We start from the raw sequence: 14,818 nt of genomic DNA, 5'->3' as shown, positions 1-14,818 counted from the left end.
TGTGATCTGTAAATAATACTACCTGCAATTCCTACTCCCTTTTAATTTGGAGAGTTGAAGAGAACTGTTTAAGGTGATAATATGGATCTTTCATTCATTCATTCTCTCAGCAGAAATTTCTAGAGCATGTTACATACAAGTCCCTGTACCAGGGGCAAAAAATGTGAACAGCCCGGTCCCGCCCATCAAGAAGTTGGTACATCTTCCAACTTTCACTGCTGCCCCCACACCTAGAGCTCACTCCTTCCTCACCCCTCTGCCTCTTGGATTCTCTGGGTTTCTTCAAGTCCCAACTAATGCCGGTGTCTTCCCTCTTCCTTACCTCCAATGTATCTTACATATATCATGTTTATACATAATCTTTTGCATATTGTATCTTCCATTACAATGTAAGAGACTAAACTGCCTTTATCTTTCCTTGTCTCCCATGGGTTAGGCAAAATTAAGCAACACAGTAGGTGCTTTAAAAATGATCAACTGACAAAGAGTGACAAGATGCTATCACAGTTCAGATAAGTGAAAGACTGTTCATCTGGGAAAGACACCATTTAGGAAAGCTTCATGAAAGAAGAGCTTTTACAAAGAGGTTTTGAGAATTAAAGGATCCATAAACAAAGAATCTATAGCACAGCCACAATTTGAGTTATTCTTGTAGAATGGATAGGACTTGGATTGTTTTTTTAATTTTTAAAAAAGTATTTTAATATCCGGTTTTTAATTCTCTCCCTCTCACCAACTCCCCTAACGAGGAAGAAGGCAAGCAACATGATCCTCATTATACATGTGAAATCATGTACAACATATTTCCGTATAAGCCATGTTGAAAAACAAACAAAAAATAGTGGAAAAAATACACTTCAATCTGTACTCGGAAGTTTCCAGTTTACTCTCTGCTGGTAAATAGAATTTTTCATCATGAGTGCTTCGAAACTGTCAAGGATTATTGTATTGATCAGAGCAGCTAAGTTTTTCACAGTCAATTATCCTTAAAATGTTTCTGTTGCTGTGTAAAATGCTGTGTCCTGGTTCTGCTCACCTCACTTTATATCAGTTCATATGATTCTTCCCCAGTTTTTCTGAAGCCAGCTCCCTCATCATTTCTTATAACATAATATTCCACCACAAGCATTTAAAACACCTTATCTATTCCTCAATTAATGAGCATCCTTTTAATTTCCAATTCTTTCCCTCAATAAAAGAGTTGCTATAAATATTTTTGTACATGTAAATCTTCACTTCTCTCTGATCTCTTGGGAATACCGACCAAGGATGGATGGGATGTTAACAAGCAAAGATGCAAGAGAACAAAGGACGTGGGGAACTGCAGGTGGAGCAAGAACAGTGGAGGAGAGAGTAAATGAGAGAAGGTGAAGTACAAACAGGAAGGGCCTTGAATGTATTCTTTTATCTTGCCTCCACAACTGGTGCAGAGACACTTCTTCAGGTATCCTATTTCTCAGGATCCCCTACGCTACCCAGGATTCTGCCTTCTGACCATACGTTTGATGATATACAAATATGTGATTCTTTAAATATGATATTGAAACACGTGTTTAGAGTGATGGTGCTCTCACTGGTGACAAATCTCTCTGCCACATTCTACTTTTTGTTCTCATACTAAATTCCATGGTTGCCTTTTTTTTAGCTTCTGATTAAAATCTGTTTCCCAATTTCCATGTCCCTCCCCACCCCACACCATCCCCAACCCCTTGTTGAGAGATAAAGAATACTTGGGACTAAGACTTGACTCTGACAAATATTAACAACTCTAAAACACTGTAAATTGTGTACACATTGCTGAAATTACAAGGGGAAGGAGTTTTAACATGAGTCCTCTATTCTGATGTAAGGGCAGCTAGGTGGCACCACCATGAATACAGCACCAGGCCTGGAATCAGAAAAACTCATCTTCCTGAGTTCAAGTCTAGCCTACTAGTTGTGTGACCCTGGGCAAGACACTTCATCCTGTCAGCCTCCATTTCCTCATTTGCAAAATGAGCTGGAGAAGGAAATGGCAAACCATTCCAGTATCTTTGCCCAAAAAATCCAAATACACTCATGAAGCACTGGACATGAGTGGAAAACTATTTAACATCCTGATTGTAATACAGGACTGGACCAAAAACAACCCCCCAAACTGGTGCATGTTTGGATCAATTTCCTTTATTGAGTGAAGCATCTGAACTCCTTGGGGTAGATTGATGTACCACTTATTTATGAGTCTCTTTGGCCACCTTGACTTCAGCCAGTATTCAAGTTATTATCATTCTCTTTTCTCTCAGGGTGGGGGGCGTGACCAGGAATTGGCTCCCTTTCCTACTTTTATCCAGGGTTCTTCCAGCATTTGTGACAATTCCATTGCTTACTATGTATCTATCCATTCATAGTAAAACCAAACAAAAAACCTAATGCTGAAAGCTATTCATCTTCAGGAACATGAGGCTGAGAACAAAGTATCTTTCTGGTAGATATGGGAGGATGTGTTACAGTGAGATGAAAAGAATAAATCGAGGGCCTCTTGTCTATTTAGAAAAAAACCCCAACTAGAACAAAAATAGTCTCCTTCTTTTGATCTCAAGCAAATATAAATAACAATAATGGAATAATCAAAAGAAACCAAAAAAGAAACTCTACTGGCTGCATAGCAGTAACAGACTAAGAACTAAATAAGATATTCCAAAAAGAATAAAAGTATGTACAATTGAATGAAAAAGCATGCAATTCTAATATGCCAAAATGAATATGAGTCTGAGGTCACATTTGAACTCAGGTCATCCTGACTCCCTGGTCAGGGCTCTATCCACTGTGCCCCCTTGCTGCCCCATCATTTCTCTTAAAGAACACTGAAATAATTAGAAAGATTATCTATATGTCATTTTACTTTATTGAATTTTATTTGTTATGCCTACTGCCATTAAGCCTGCCTCCCCCCCAAATCTATTTCCATGTTGATAAAGTGGTAATGTCAGTTATTCATTTTTACAACTGGATTTGATCCTATAATCCTAAAATATGGATTCCCCACCCTCCCACACTTTTTTAAAAGGGATAGACATCTTTCTTTCTTTTTTTTTTGTTAGGCAATTGGGGTTAAGTGACTTGCCCAGGGTCTCACAGCTAGTAAGTGTCAAGTGTCTGAGGTCGGATTTGAACTCAGGTACTCCTGAATCCAGGGCCAGTGCTCTATCCACTGTGCCACCTAGCTGCCCCAGGGATAGACATCTTTAGCTAACTGCATCTATTACATTATCTGATAAATGTAATTACAGATAGCAATCAGTGTTGAGGCATATTCAAAAATAATTCCTAGATATATAGGCTTATTTCACTAGAAGGCTATGTCCTTTAATTTTATGGATTTAACTAAAGAAAATTTAGTGTGGAAATGGAAAACTAATAATTAATAACCCAAGTTTGGAAAAGGAGAAATCTTTGCAGCAATCTTTAAATACTTCTCATATTTTTGATAGTGTGGTATCATAGACTTCTAAGTTGTCTGATTACATTCATTGGAGACAAGTTTTCTACTTAGAAAAAAAGATGTACTTGGGTGTGATTTGTGCCTTACAAGAGCCTGGATATGATGAGTCCCAACTGTTATTCACATCTTTTGGCCTCTAGGTGTTTTCCACTAATGTCAAAGCGAATGACAGTTTTCTATAGGGACATAGCCACCACTTGAAGCATGATCTTATTTCATAGACAGCACATACACATTTATACAATAATTGATCTCAGTGGAAAAGTAATTCTCAAGATATATGACCAGATTTCATCTTGAGATTAATATACCCCTAACTATTATAACAAAGGGCAACCACATAGACTTAGAGAAAGATCTCAAAGAAAAATGGGAGCGACAAGTGCCAACTATAGAATGCAAAATATAAAAAATGAAAATCCATCGAGGAGGCTTCATTTGTAAAACCCATGGGACAAAATGGCATCTCTGAAAACACGAATGACAAAGTCATTCCAGGATCTGGAGCATAAGCATAAAATATTTATTTTTTAATGAAATATTATATTCTGCACCTTCCTTTCAGAGCAGACAGAGCTATGCTACATTGTAGGGGATTCTCAAGAACACAGAAACACAACCTAAAAACAACTGCATGGATTCTTAGTTACTACAAACAAAACCAGACACCTATGTGTGGTGTCATACAACAGAGTTCTCTTCCTGAATCTTCTGCTTCCCACATGCTCAGAGAGTGAATGGTTAGACACAAGATAAAATTGCCCTGGGATCTCCATCTCCTCTTCCTCTTTAGCACTTATGGGAAAATAGCCTCAAACTTGTTATAAACCATGCATCCTTTTGCCATGGATGAGCGGTGTAACACCCCCCCCCCCAAAGAAGACATTAGCTTCCCCTTATTCCCCTTCCTGCATTATTCAAGGAAAATCTTCTACTTTGTATGGATCAAAGAGGATGGGATGGCCATCTATAGCCAAGTGCCCAGTGCACACTGACCTCAAATGTGAAAACATCTCAAGAGAATGTCTTAAGGGTGGAGGCCCCTTGTCTTTTGTTTATTTGTTGGCTACTTTCTCAAGAATGAGATGGATTATAGACTCGAATTCCCATTCGAAAGCAACTGAGTATAGTTATGTTGCAACAGAAAGAGATTCCTTTTAGCCTTACCTATTACAGCAACTATTATCTAAAGGGGAAAAAAAGCCTTTGTTTTAGGTAATTTTCTTAATATTGGGTCAACAATTCTCTTTTTTCTCTAAGGCGGGAAAAAGTCAGGAGAAAAGAAAACATATATTAAGGATTTCAAGATAATGGCTATTTACTGAAAACTCTACTTTAAAGTAAATTTGAGTGACTCGTTTAGGAAGTTCAGGACAATAATAACTATGCTGTTTCTGCAGGGTTCCGAAGTAGCAATCAGACTCTATTCTGGCCTACAAGAGGTGTTAAGACTCATCCCCTAATTATAAGTCTTTTCTCTATTATTACCACCTCACCATTAAATCTCTAAACTAAACAGTAGTTTCAGGAAAATAAAAATAGAAGTAAGGAGGTGGGTTTTTATCCAGTAATTTGGCTACTATCTTTATTCAGAGGGAGATTTCTAGCTCAAATACCTTTCTCCTCTTTAATAATGAGGTTTCCTTTAGTTTTGACCAGGCCACAACTCCAAAAAAAGTAAATGAAGTTTCCCTCAGACTTTCTTCTCAGACCCTTGCTTTTCTGTCAAGAAGTATGACATTTTCCTTCTCCAGCCTCAAAGATGACTTAAATTAGAATCTTTTCAGTCATGTTCTTTCTAATCAATGCCACCACTTAGATTTTCAACTGACTCATGGGTAATTGCTAGCAACCTGGCAGGGCCCAGAGATGTCTGAGCCTCCTGAAGCCCAGAGTGGTGCAGTGATGGTCACATGATGGTAAAACACCAGAGCGGGAATGGGGGCCCCAGTCCTAGAACCTGAAGGACCATCCCTGCCTTTGACATGCCCACGCAGGTCTAAAAGAAGTGAGCAGGTTTCAACCCCTTCGACTCCGTTCTCCTTTTCTGGGAGTTCAAGACATCCTCAGAGTCCTCTGAGTTTCACTGCCACGTCCTGAAATAGTCCAGCTATTATCTCTGCTGTGCTAGCCCCACCTTGCTCGGGTATAAACCCAACCATTCTCTACTTGCTCCTCTAAACCAGTCTTAACGAATACAAATTTCAATGGCCAACTGAGCATTGAAAGCTGTGACGGTGATGCTTTCACAACCATGTTATGAACTCTTAGATGAAAAATCCTTCTAACATAAGAAACTATATTTTAACCCACAGTTTACCAAGAGGAATCAGAATATTCTGTTCCTGATCCACAGATGAAGATAACTATTTCAAGGTTGGGGGTGGGGGGTGGTCTCATTTCATAACAACCTTAAGCCACCAGAAGGGCTGGGTACCAGAGTCAAAATTGGAATAAAACTCAGAGGATGATTTTGTTTGGAGTATGCAAATATAAACACAATAATGATGCAGTCTTACCATTCAAGAAATGTATCTGTTAAACAAATATGGTTCATAGCACAAAACTAAACCAAAAAAAAAAAAATTGAAAAAAAAAACTGTCCAGGACCAGGAACATGAGGGTTCTCTGAATCTCCAGATAATAATAAAAAGAGATGATTCCTTTGGAAGTGGCACTGTAATTACAGATTTTTCTGGGGCTGATGACCTGCTCCCTAAAACTCAAAGGTTATTCTGATTGTCCTCCCTCAGGAAAACCGCCTATCATTAAGTACATAAAACTGCAACCTTTGCTGAGGCCTCTCAGAATCCCATTACCGAATCTCCATTTTCAGTTGGCTAACTTCTCTAGCAGAGGAGGGAAACAACACAGTGCTACCTGTTCGAGAAGCAATAAGAAAAGAAAATAGATGGAGGCCTGATGGAAATTTGAAGCCGAGGGAAGCCAAAATCTCCGGGGGCTGACACCTCCAATTTCAATCAAAGAATATGGGTGACAGTGATAGGATTTCCCAAGTGAGTTTCTCATTCTCCTGATTCAACAGCTAAGTCCAAGATACATATTGATGTTGCCATAAACAAATGTTGCAACTGTCATGGTTTAAAAAGGTCTGGAGAAGGTGAATTTTAGTTAGCAAACTTTCATTTTAAAATACGCCCAGAAAGAAAAATAAATAAAATAAAATAAAATACGCCCAGGATAAGAGTTCATATCAGAGGCCGTGGTGCACAGAACTAACCCTCCCCGGGATTCATGCACTATGCTAACATGGAGTGGAAGAGTGTGGTGTGGGACGTTAGACTGAATTGACTGTCTGTCTATAACCTACAAACATACAGTTGGCTCAAAGGGAGGAGCAGGGAACAGTATGTCCGGAGGAGGGGGGTGGGGTGTAGGATTTCAAAGCCTGATGCAGTGGGTCTGCAAATCCAAAGGCATTAATTAGGGCTCATTTTTGTGAGTGTGTAAGTGTGTGTGTGTGTGTGTGTGTGAGAGAGAGAGAGAGAGAGAGAGAGAGAGAGAGAGAGAGCGCGCATTAATTTGTTGCTCTTGCTGGTTTTTAGAGAAACATCAGTGCAGGCCTAACTTTGTGGCGTTGACTCCATTTTCCAGCCGTGGGCTCGTGTCTGTGTGAATGCCCTACAAAGTTAATGGTGATCAACTTTGTGACATGCCCTCTCGTGTTTTAATAGAAGAGAACATGTATGTCTCACAGGCTCCGAGCACAACCAGACTCTCCCCTTGGGCCCACAGACCTCATAACACAAATGGTTATTTTGTCTGCAAACTAACAGCAGTAAACTACTACAGGGGAGATCTTTTTTTAAAGCCCTCTACCACAGACCCACCAGTGTAACAGCCTAGGGAATCAAAGTATTCTCACATAACATGATGCCACCAATGAAAGATTCTGACTCCATTTAAAACAGGCTGGGAGGGAGAGCTAACATATTCTTTCCTGCTTTTGTCCAAAGCCCAAAGCGCCTGGTAGGGATTATTGATTACTTTGATTCTCCTTGAGTGCAAGCCAGGAGAAAGCCCCATCCAGGGTCTGCTGAGATAGCTTCGCTTAGGTGGTGGGTTTTGGTGGGTTTTTAATGGTTTTTGAGTGACGCACTAGAAAACCAGGGAGAAAAAAAATGAAAGAAAGAAAACCTTGCTCTCATGTCTCATGCAGGGCGTCTTCCGCCCCATAAACTTGGCAAAAAGCAAACTGTACTGAAATACTCCACTCCCCATATAAGGCAGCCCAGCTAAACATGTCATGCGTAATTTATGTTCAGTCGGCGGAGAATTAACCTTTCGGTGAACATATTTGGCCCATATGAAAAGCAGGCTGGATGGCAGGGGAGGAAGGAGGGCGAGAAGCCCAGCTCTTTGGGGGACACAGCCCGGAGCTCTCCCTCAAAGCCCCCGGGGGCTCCCTCTCGCCTTCCCTCCTCCTAACAAAGGTCAGTAAGTTGTGAGCACACTTGCACGCACCTGTTTTCTTTCTCTCTTTCTCTTTCTTTTTTTTAGACTATAAAACTATCCTGGTTGGGCTTTGACAGGGTCGGCAGGGTGCACATGCACACGCGCGCATACACACACACACACATACACACACACACACATATGCAGGCACACACAGGAAACCCAACTGCAGCTGTGACCTTCTGCTTTCTTTGGGGCTGGAGATGGTGTGTGATATGAAACCATCGAGTGTGGTAACCCAGCCCCTGCCTGGTCGGATTCTTTCTGTTCTCTCCAGAGCTTAATCTCACTTCCTCATTCAGCCACCTCCATTTCTCTTGGCCCCTCCAGAGTCCCAACAACAGAGTCCAAGACGAGGAGGAGGAAGAGGAGGAAGGGGAGAAGAAAAGGGAGGGGGGAGAGAACAACTATGAAAATGGAAACTTACCTCTCACATTTTTTTCAGAGGCAACCAGACTGTAGACCGCTTGCCCAAGGCATTGTGGGATTCATTGTGACAAGATGACCAAGATTGGAAATTGAACTTGTCAGTCCCTTGTCACAGGAGCATTATGATGATGACCACAACTCATTCAGCTGCAGTGAAAGGCTGTTGCACGGAGCTGAGCAGACTCTTATCTCCGATGTCTGGTTTCCGTTGCTGCCTGCACCGCCCCTCCCCCATTCAGCAAACCCTACCAGGAAGCACTGGGCGGACTTGCCCGAGCCTCAAGAATGCACACACAGGGAAAAAAAAGCTGGGAAACTTTCAACTGCAGGCTTGCTCGACTGGCACCCCCTCCAGGAGCCCCCCGCAAGCCAGGCAGGAAGAGCCCCAAAGGCCATTCCATTGGCCCAGCTGATGGGGGATGAAGGGAAAGGGGAAAGGGGGACCCTGAGCTCAGGGAGAGCATCCCCTCCAGAGTCCTAGTGGTATCTTCCATCTTATATGTAAAGCATTATAACCTCAGAGCTGTAGTGTAAATGTGACACATTCCTGCTGCCTGCCCGCGCCTGTGGACAGGCCAGGCAGACAAATGCATCCATTGTGAATGCGGCCCTCGGATGGGACTGGGAAGAGCTTGTGGACAAGGTTAGCCTGAAGGTTAGATTCAGATTAGGAAGAAGCCCTCGCACTTTGCAGGGCTCCTGCTGGCCCCTGACAATACTGAAGCAGCCTTGTTAAGAGCACAGAGAACATCTGAAAAGTGGGGATCCGAGGCCGGCTGGTCCTCATTCCTCAATAAACCTGGCCGTGACCCCAGTGACTTCTCATCCTTAGGAAAAGCCAGGGCTTCACTTCATGTGCCTCTCATCGAGATATTTTGTGCCACTCCATTCTGTGTCAAGCTAATGGACCCTTTCTCAGAATCAGGTTGTTAATGACATAAAATAAAATATGCATGGTAATACAAAAGAAACCAACTATAATGAAGTATAGGGACAAAAGCATTTTTTGAAAAGTTCATAGACTTGAGTTTAAGAACCCCTGCTCTATGCTGTTTATACAGAATATTGCACATTAAAGAACACTGTACTCTTTTAAAAATAAAGCAACATTGTGTAAAACACCAGAAAACCTTTATATCAACACACTGGAGGGAGGGGTTAGAGAGACCAGAAACCACCTCACATGTCCAAATATCCTGTCGCTTACTTAAACTTCATCCTCTTCTAAGCTCATGAAAAGACTGCTAGATGAAGTCAGCAGACATGGGTTCAAAATCTGCCTCATGTAACCTTGGCCAAGTCACAACCTCCTCTCAAAAATCTGGGGGTGGAATGAGATCAGAAGTTCTTTGCATCTGTGAACTTATTTTTGGTTTACATTTTAATAATACATTTGAATATAACTGGTTTCCTTTGTAATCCTCTATATTTTATTTGATGAATTTGAAAAGATGACTTCTGAGAAAAGTTCCATAGGCTTGGCAAGAGCCCAAAAGGAACTCAGGACTCAGAAATGGGCAAGAACCTCTGGACTAAAGCAACCAACAAGCATTTATTAAGCACCTACTGTATAACAGGCAATGTGTTAGGGACTCCCTGACTTGTGAGGTCCTTTCCAGCTTTAAATCCAGAGTCCTCAGATGCTAGGTTCTAACTCAGCCTCAGATGGAAAAAGGATCAAATTTATATTATTGTATGTGACAAAGACCAACATAAGTGAGGGGAACATGGCCAACATGGACAGAACCTGAGATTTCATCAAAGAAACTCCCAGTGAAGAACCTCCCCTTACCAATGGAAATGATGACCTCTTCTGCTATTCAGAGTGAGAAGTTAAGTCACTCATCCAGGGTCAAATAAGTAATAAGTGCTAGCGAGGAGGAGAGTCGAGGCCCGGCTCTAGTTATTCTCATTTTCCACGGACTCTTTTACAAGGGGATGATTTGAGGGTCAGTCATGCTGAAGAGAAACCTTTCTCCAAAGAACAATGTTAGGGCCGAAGTAAGGGGAATGAGTAGAATGAGGCTAGGGAAGTTAGATTTGGGAGTGCTTCCAAAGTGCAAGCCCAGCTCTTAGTGGCAGTTAGGCATGAAAAAACGGTTTGACAAATCTGAGAAAGTAAATTAATATAGTATTCCCACTGTGGAATGGGAGAAGGAGCAGAAGCCACAATGACTTTGGATTATCTGGACAGGGAAACCCATCCACCATTAAAGAGGTCTTCTGATTGGACTGGGAGAAGATATTGGAAAAGGTGGACTTGAAGGCTAGATTGAGATGAGGTGGAAAGCCATTGCATGGAGGTGTGCAAAGTCTGGTTATTCCATGATCTGAGTCACCAGAAGGAATCAGAGAGCTCATACCTGTTGAAGGATGCTTTTCTGAAGCACGTTAAAAACAAACAAACAAAACTGAAACAAAACCGAAGGTGACTCCAGGTACAGATTTTAGGATGCCCAAGTGCAAGCAGCTCTTTCATTTTCCCTTTACTCTCCTCCTTGACTTGTCCCACCCCCTGCTATTGTTCTACCCTACTCCTTCCCCTTCCATTCCTGCAATTGTTAGGGGTTGCCCAGAGCCATTTCCTGCTCCCTGCAAGCAGTAACCTGACCCAAGGGTTGGGTTTAAATCCTGGGGCACAGCTACTCCTTGCTGATGTTTCCTGAGGAACCTAGGTTTTTAACATGATGGGAAATATCACATTATCAAGATGTCTGAGCATGTGGACATGCTGAATGCTTCCAAAGGGAAAAGGAAGGCTTGTGTTGGGAATAGCACAGGGAAGAAAAAACTACAGGCATCCTGGGACTGGGGAAGGCCAATCTGTTCCACAAACCATTTCCATTGGAAGTTACACAGGTTGCAATTAGCTTCTTGGCTGGATAATAATGATCTTCCCTTTTGGCACTTCCCATGTATTGCTCACCACAAATTCAAGTCAACTGAACAAGCCTTTGTTAAGTGCCTACTATGTGCTGGGCACTGGGGACACACGTTCATAGCTCTAGATTTGGAAGGGACATCATAGGCTACTGATGCCACTCTCTCATTTACAGATAAAGACCCTGATGCTCTTGGAAGTAAAAGGATTTCCTCAAAGTGACAAAGAAAGTGGCAGAGTCAGGATAAAAAGACAAAAACAAGGAGCTCACACTCCCCCAGATCTTCCCTCAGAATGGTAAGCCGACCTTCCCACTCTAAGAACTGATATCCCTTTTGTGTTTGTCTCCATAGGGGATCGTGTCCTACAGTAGGTGTCCCCAACTTGCTGATCGGAATCCTTGGTCAGGTGTATGATCACAGATCTTCATTTTGAAGGGTCCTTCAATATCATCTAATCTAACCCCCTCCTCCTACAGAGAAGGAAATGGAAGCAGCCAGGGAGGCTAAGTGCCTTCCCAGGCTTGTAAATCTGGTAATCCACAATATCATCTCTGGTTCTGTGACCTCAAACCTAGCCCTCTCACCATAAACTTGGAGGTTTACCTGGGAGAATCCTCTTCCAGTTGTGCTTCCCTCTCTGTTCTTTCTCCCTCCCTGAGGTTTTCTAGACTTTTAATTCAGAGGAAAAGTAGAATAAAAAAGTCTTTCTCCCCTTGCTTGCCCATGTTGCTCAATCATCCAGGCTCCCTCATTCAATTCATTTGAATGTTCTGCTTCAAGCTCTCTGGTGCTCCCATTGACCACCACCACTGGTAAAGAGACTTTTCCATGCTTTCACATGCAAAGGAATCCCACAAAAATCTTAAAAGATACAAAGCAAGGCACTCAACATCTGAATGGGGCTTTCTTTCCTATATCTGTATGCAGATTTATGTGTGTTTGTGTACATGTATATATTTGTGCATGCAGAGATAGAAATGAGCAGACCTGTGATTCATTGATGTTTACAACTAACTTCTCAATGAGGAAACTAGAGGTGGGCTGACTTGCTCAGGACCACACCACCAGTGTGTATCAGAGAAAGGGCTTGAAACCGGGTCTTCTTGACTTTGAGCTGGCTCTTTCTCGACTGAGCCAACCTGCTTTTCTATGCACAAAGACACACTTATCCATATGTATATTCAATCAATCAGTAAAAAGTTATTATATGTCAGGTACTGTGCTAAATTCTGGGGATACAAATGCAAAAATAAATAAATAAATCTAAATAAATAAATACATAAATAAGTAAATGAGTAAATAAATAAATAGATAAGTAAGTAAGTAAATAAAGACAGTCTCTGCCCTGAAGAAGTGGAAAAGAATTGGGGGTGAGGGGGAAGGCAAGGAGAGGGAAGGTACCTGGGGCAGGACAAAAGGAAAATATCCAATGTAGTAGAGCTAGGGGAGAAATGAAGAGCCAGCTGCCCCAGTGGCTTTCCTTAAACGAAGGTGTAGTTTTGGGGAGAAGATCTTTGCTTGAACCTCCATCCAGAGAGGTCCCAGGGGAGGAGGGTACTAATTAAAATGTCAGCTCTTTGAAGGCAGGTACAGTCTTTTGCCTCTTTTTGTATCCACAGGCTTCGTAGTTCCATGCACAGAGTGGGTATTTGATAAAAAAATTATTGAATGAATGGGTGTAGTTGTGAGTATATCTTGCAAGATGATGAGTATGTTGTGGGCATGATGAAAAATGTCCAAAGAAGTCTAGCCACATGGAAAACAGAGTAGCTATAGATACATGTGCATATGTAAACACAAATAATTTGTGTCTAGACTTTGCTATATCAAGGAATTCCTTGTTGTGGTCCAAGATTCTAGGAATTGCCCACAATTACTTTGAACATTATCTAATATCCCTCCCGTGGACCACCCAGCTTCAATTTCACTATATCAACTTGGAAAGCTCTATGAGCCAAAAATATCATTATGAACTGTATTCTAGGAATGGAATGATTTTCTAAGAAAAGAATACTGAAGTGTACCTCACACCTAACTGCCAAAGCTTAAAATCACTTAAACATGTTTTCTAATTTCTGACATTTGGGGTCAGGGAAAGATGTAATTTGCTATAGGGTATTTTAAAAATGTTTATGTAAAGCAGATTTTTCTAATAAAGTTTCAAATTTATCATATGTATCATATATATTTGTGTGTATATGTCCCGCTATTGCAATCAGGTTATAATGTGCTGCTAAGATGGCTATATTTTCTTCTAATATATCAGATAATAAAGTAAATACTTGTAATTGACTCCATCTTCATCTGGAGTATTTCCTGAGAAGTTCTTACGAAAGTTTTTTTTTTTCCCAAAAAAAAAAAAGACGCATTAACCACCTAATCTCCTACATTAGATAAATCCATTCTCCACAACTCTATAGAAAACATAATGCATTAATTCCTGGGATCAAAATTCATATGATAGCTCAAGAATGATGCTCACATCCCATAAGAGCTGATTTACATGATTACAGTATGGGATTTTACCCTTTTCAACATGAGAGAGAGAAAAGGAAAAGAGAAGAAAGAAAGAAAGAAAGAAAGAAAGAAAGAAAGAAAGAAAGAAAGAAAGAAAGAAAGAAAGAAAGAAGGAAAAAGAAAGATCAAAACAGAAAGGAGGGAAGGAAGAAAGGAGCAAGAGCCATTTTCAACAAGTCTTTTTGCCAAAACAATCTTCATAATTAAATTGGGGAATACCTTACAAGAGAACATATCTGATTTCTTCAGTGTTGATTTTTTTCCTCTGACTATTCCATGAAAATCCCTTTAGCCAAGGATGACCTCTGGACCCTTTTGCAGGCATCACTTCCTCAACATTCTAGAACTTTGGGCCTTGTGCCCCCCACTTCCTTCTTCTAGAAAACTTTGGCTTCCTTGGTGTCATTTCTCTTCCCCAGCTCCCTCCTTTGACTGGGAAAATGGTTTTTTTTTCTGCTCAAATCAGACCTCATTTGGACTACTGCATCAATTCCGAAGGCCACATTTAGGAATCACAGTCATGAATAGAAAATAAGTTTATGCTTTACAGGGGACAAGATGGAGAATTAGAGATACTCCCATTTCTGTGGGCTGGCCGGAGAATAAGATGGCATTTTTCATAGGGTTTCTGGGAAAATGTGTTTTAGTCATATGACTTACGTGGGGACACAATACATTACTAAGCTCTGGATAATATGAACACAGATTCTGCTTTTTTAGATGCAAAGCATTTATTCACTCCCCTTCCTTTGCCTTTTCCAGAAGAACTCACCAGGCTGAGCATAGAAAGCAACTACAAGAAAGTCCCAGTCACCCATGAGGAGGCCTTCCCAAAGGGTAATCAGGCTGCTGGAGGGAAAGAGAGATGCTGAACCATGGAGGTCTTGCTGCCTCATTACTTAAAGGCTATTTTTTCATTGTGCTTGATAACAGAAGGACCTTGGCACTGTTGGCCAACAGCTAAAGTGTTCACTATTTCAAATGTCTCTGCTGCTTTAAACGACTGACATTTTTGAGTCTCCTTGCGCCCAT

The 14,818-nt window shown here is 41.2% G+C and overlaps 1 protein-coding gene across 5 annotated transcripts in view; it reads right to left on the bottom strand.

Annotated features, from left to right (window-relative positions):
* MBNL1 (muscleblind like splicing regulator 1) overlaps window positions 1-14,818 on the bottom strand; it is a 262,086-nt gene that overhangs the window by 229,628 nt on the left and 17,640 nt on the right. For 2 of the 5 annotated variants that reach the window (XM_043994580.1, XM_043994583.1), the window contains exon 1: window positions 8,385-8,793. The exons of 2 other annotated variants lie outside the window; for them this stretch is intronic. The gene's annotated coding sequence lies outside the window, so the exon portion shown is untranslated. Of the gene's footprint in view, window positions 1-8,384; window positions 8,794-14,818 lie in introns of those variants that run through there. One more of the 5 variants, XM_043994561.1, reaches the window with a different exon arrangement.

Source organism: Dromiciops gliroides, chromosome 3 (assembly GCF_019393635.1).
Source record: "Dromiciops gliroides isolate mDroGli1 chromosome 3, mDroGli1.pri, whole genome shotgun sequence".
Lineage (NCBI taxonomy): Eukaryota > Metazoa > Chordata > Mammalia > Microbiotheria > Microbiotheriidae > Dromiciops > Dromiciops gliroides.
The sequence above is the reverse complement of the archived record's forward strand: the minus strand, read 5'-3'. Positions and strand labels throughout refer to the sequence as shown.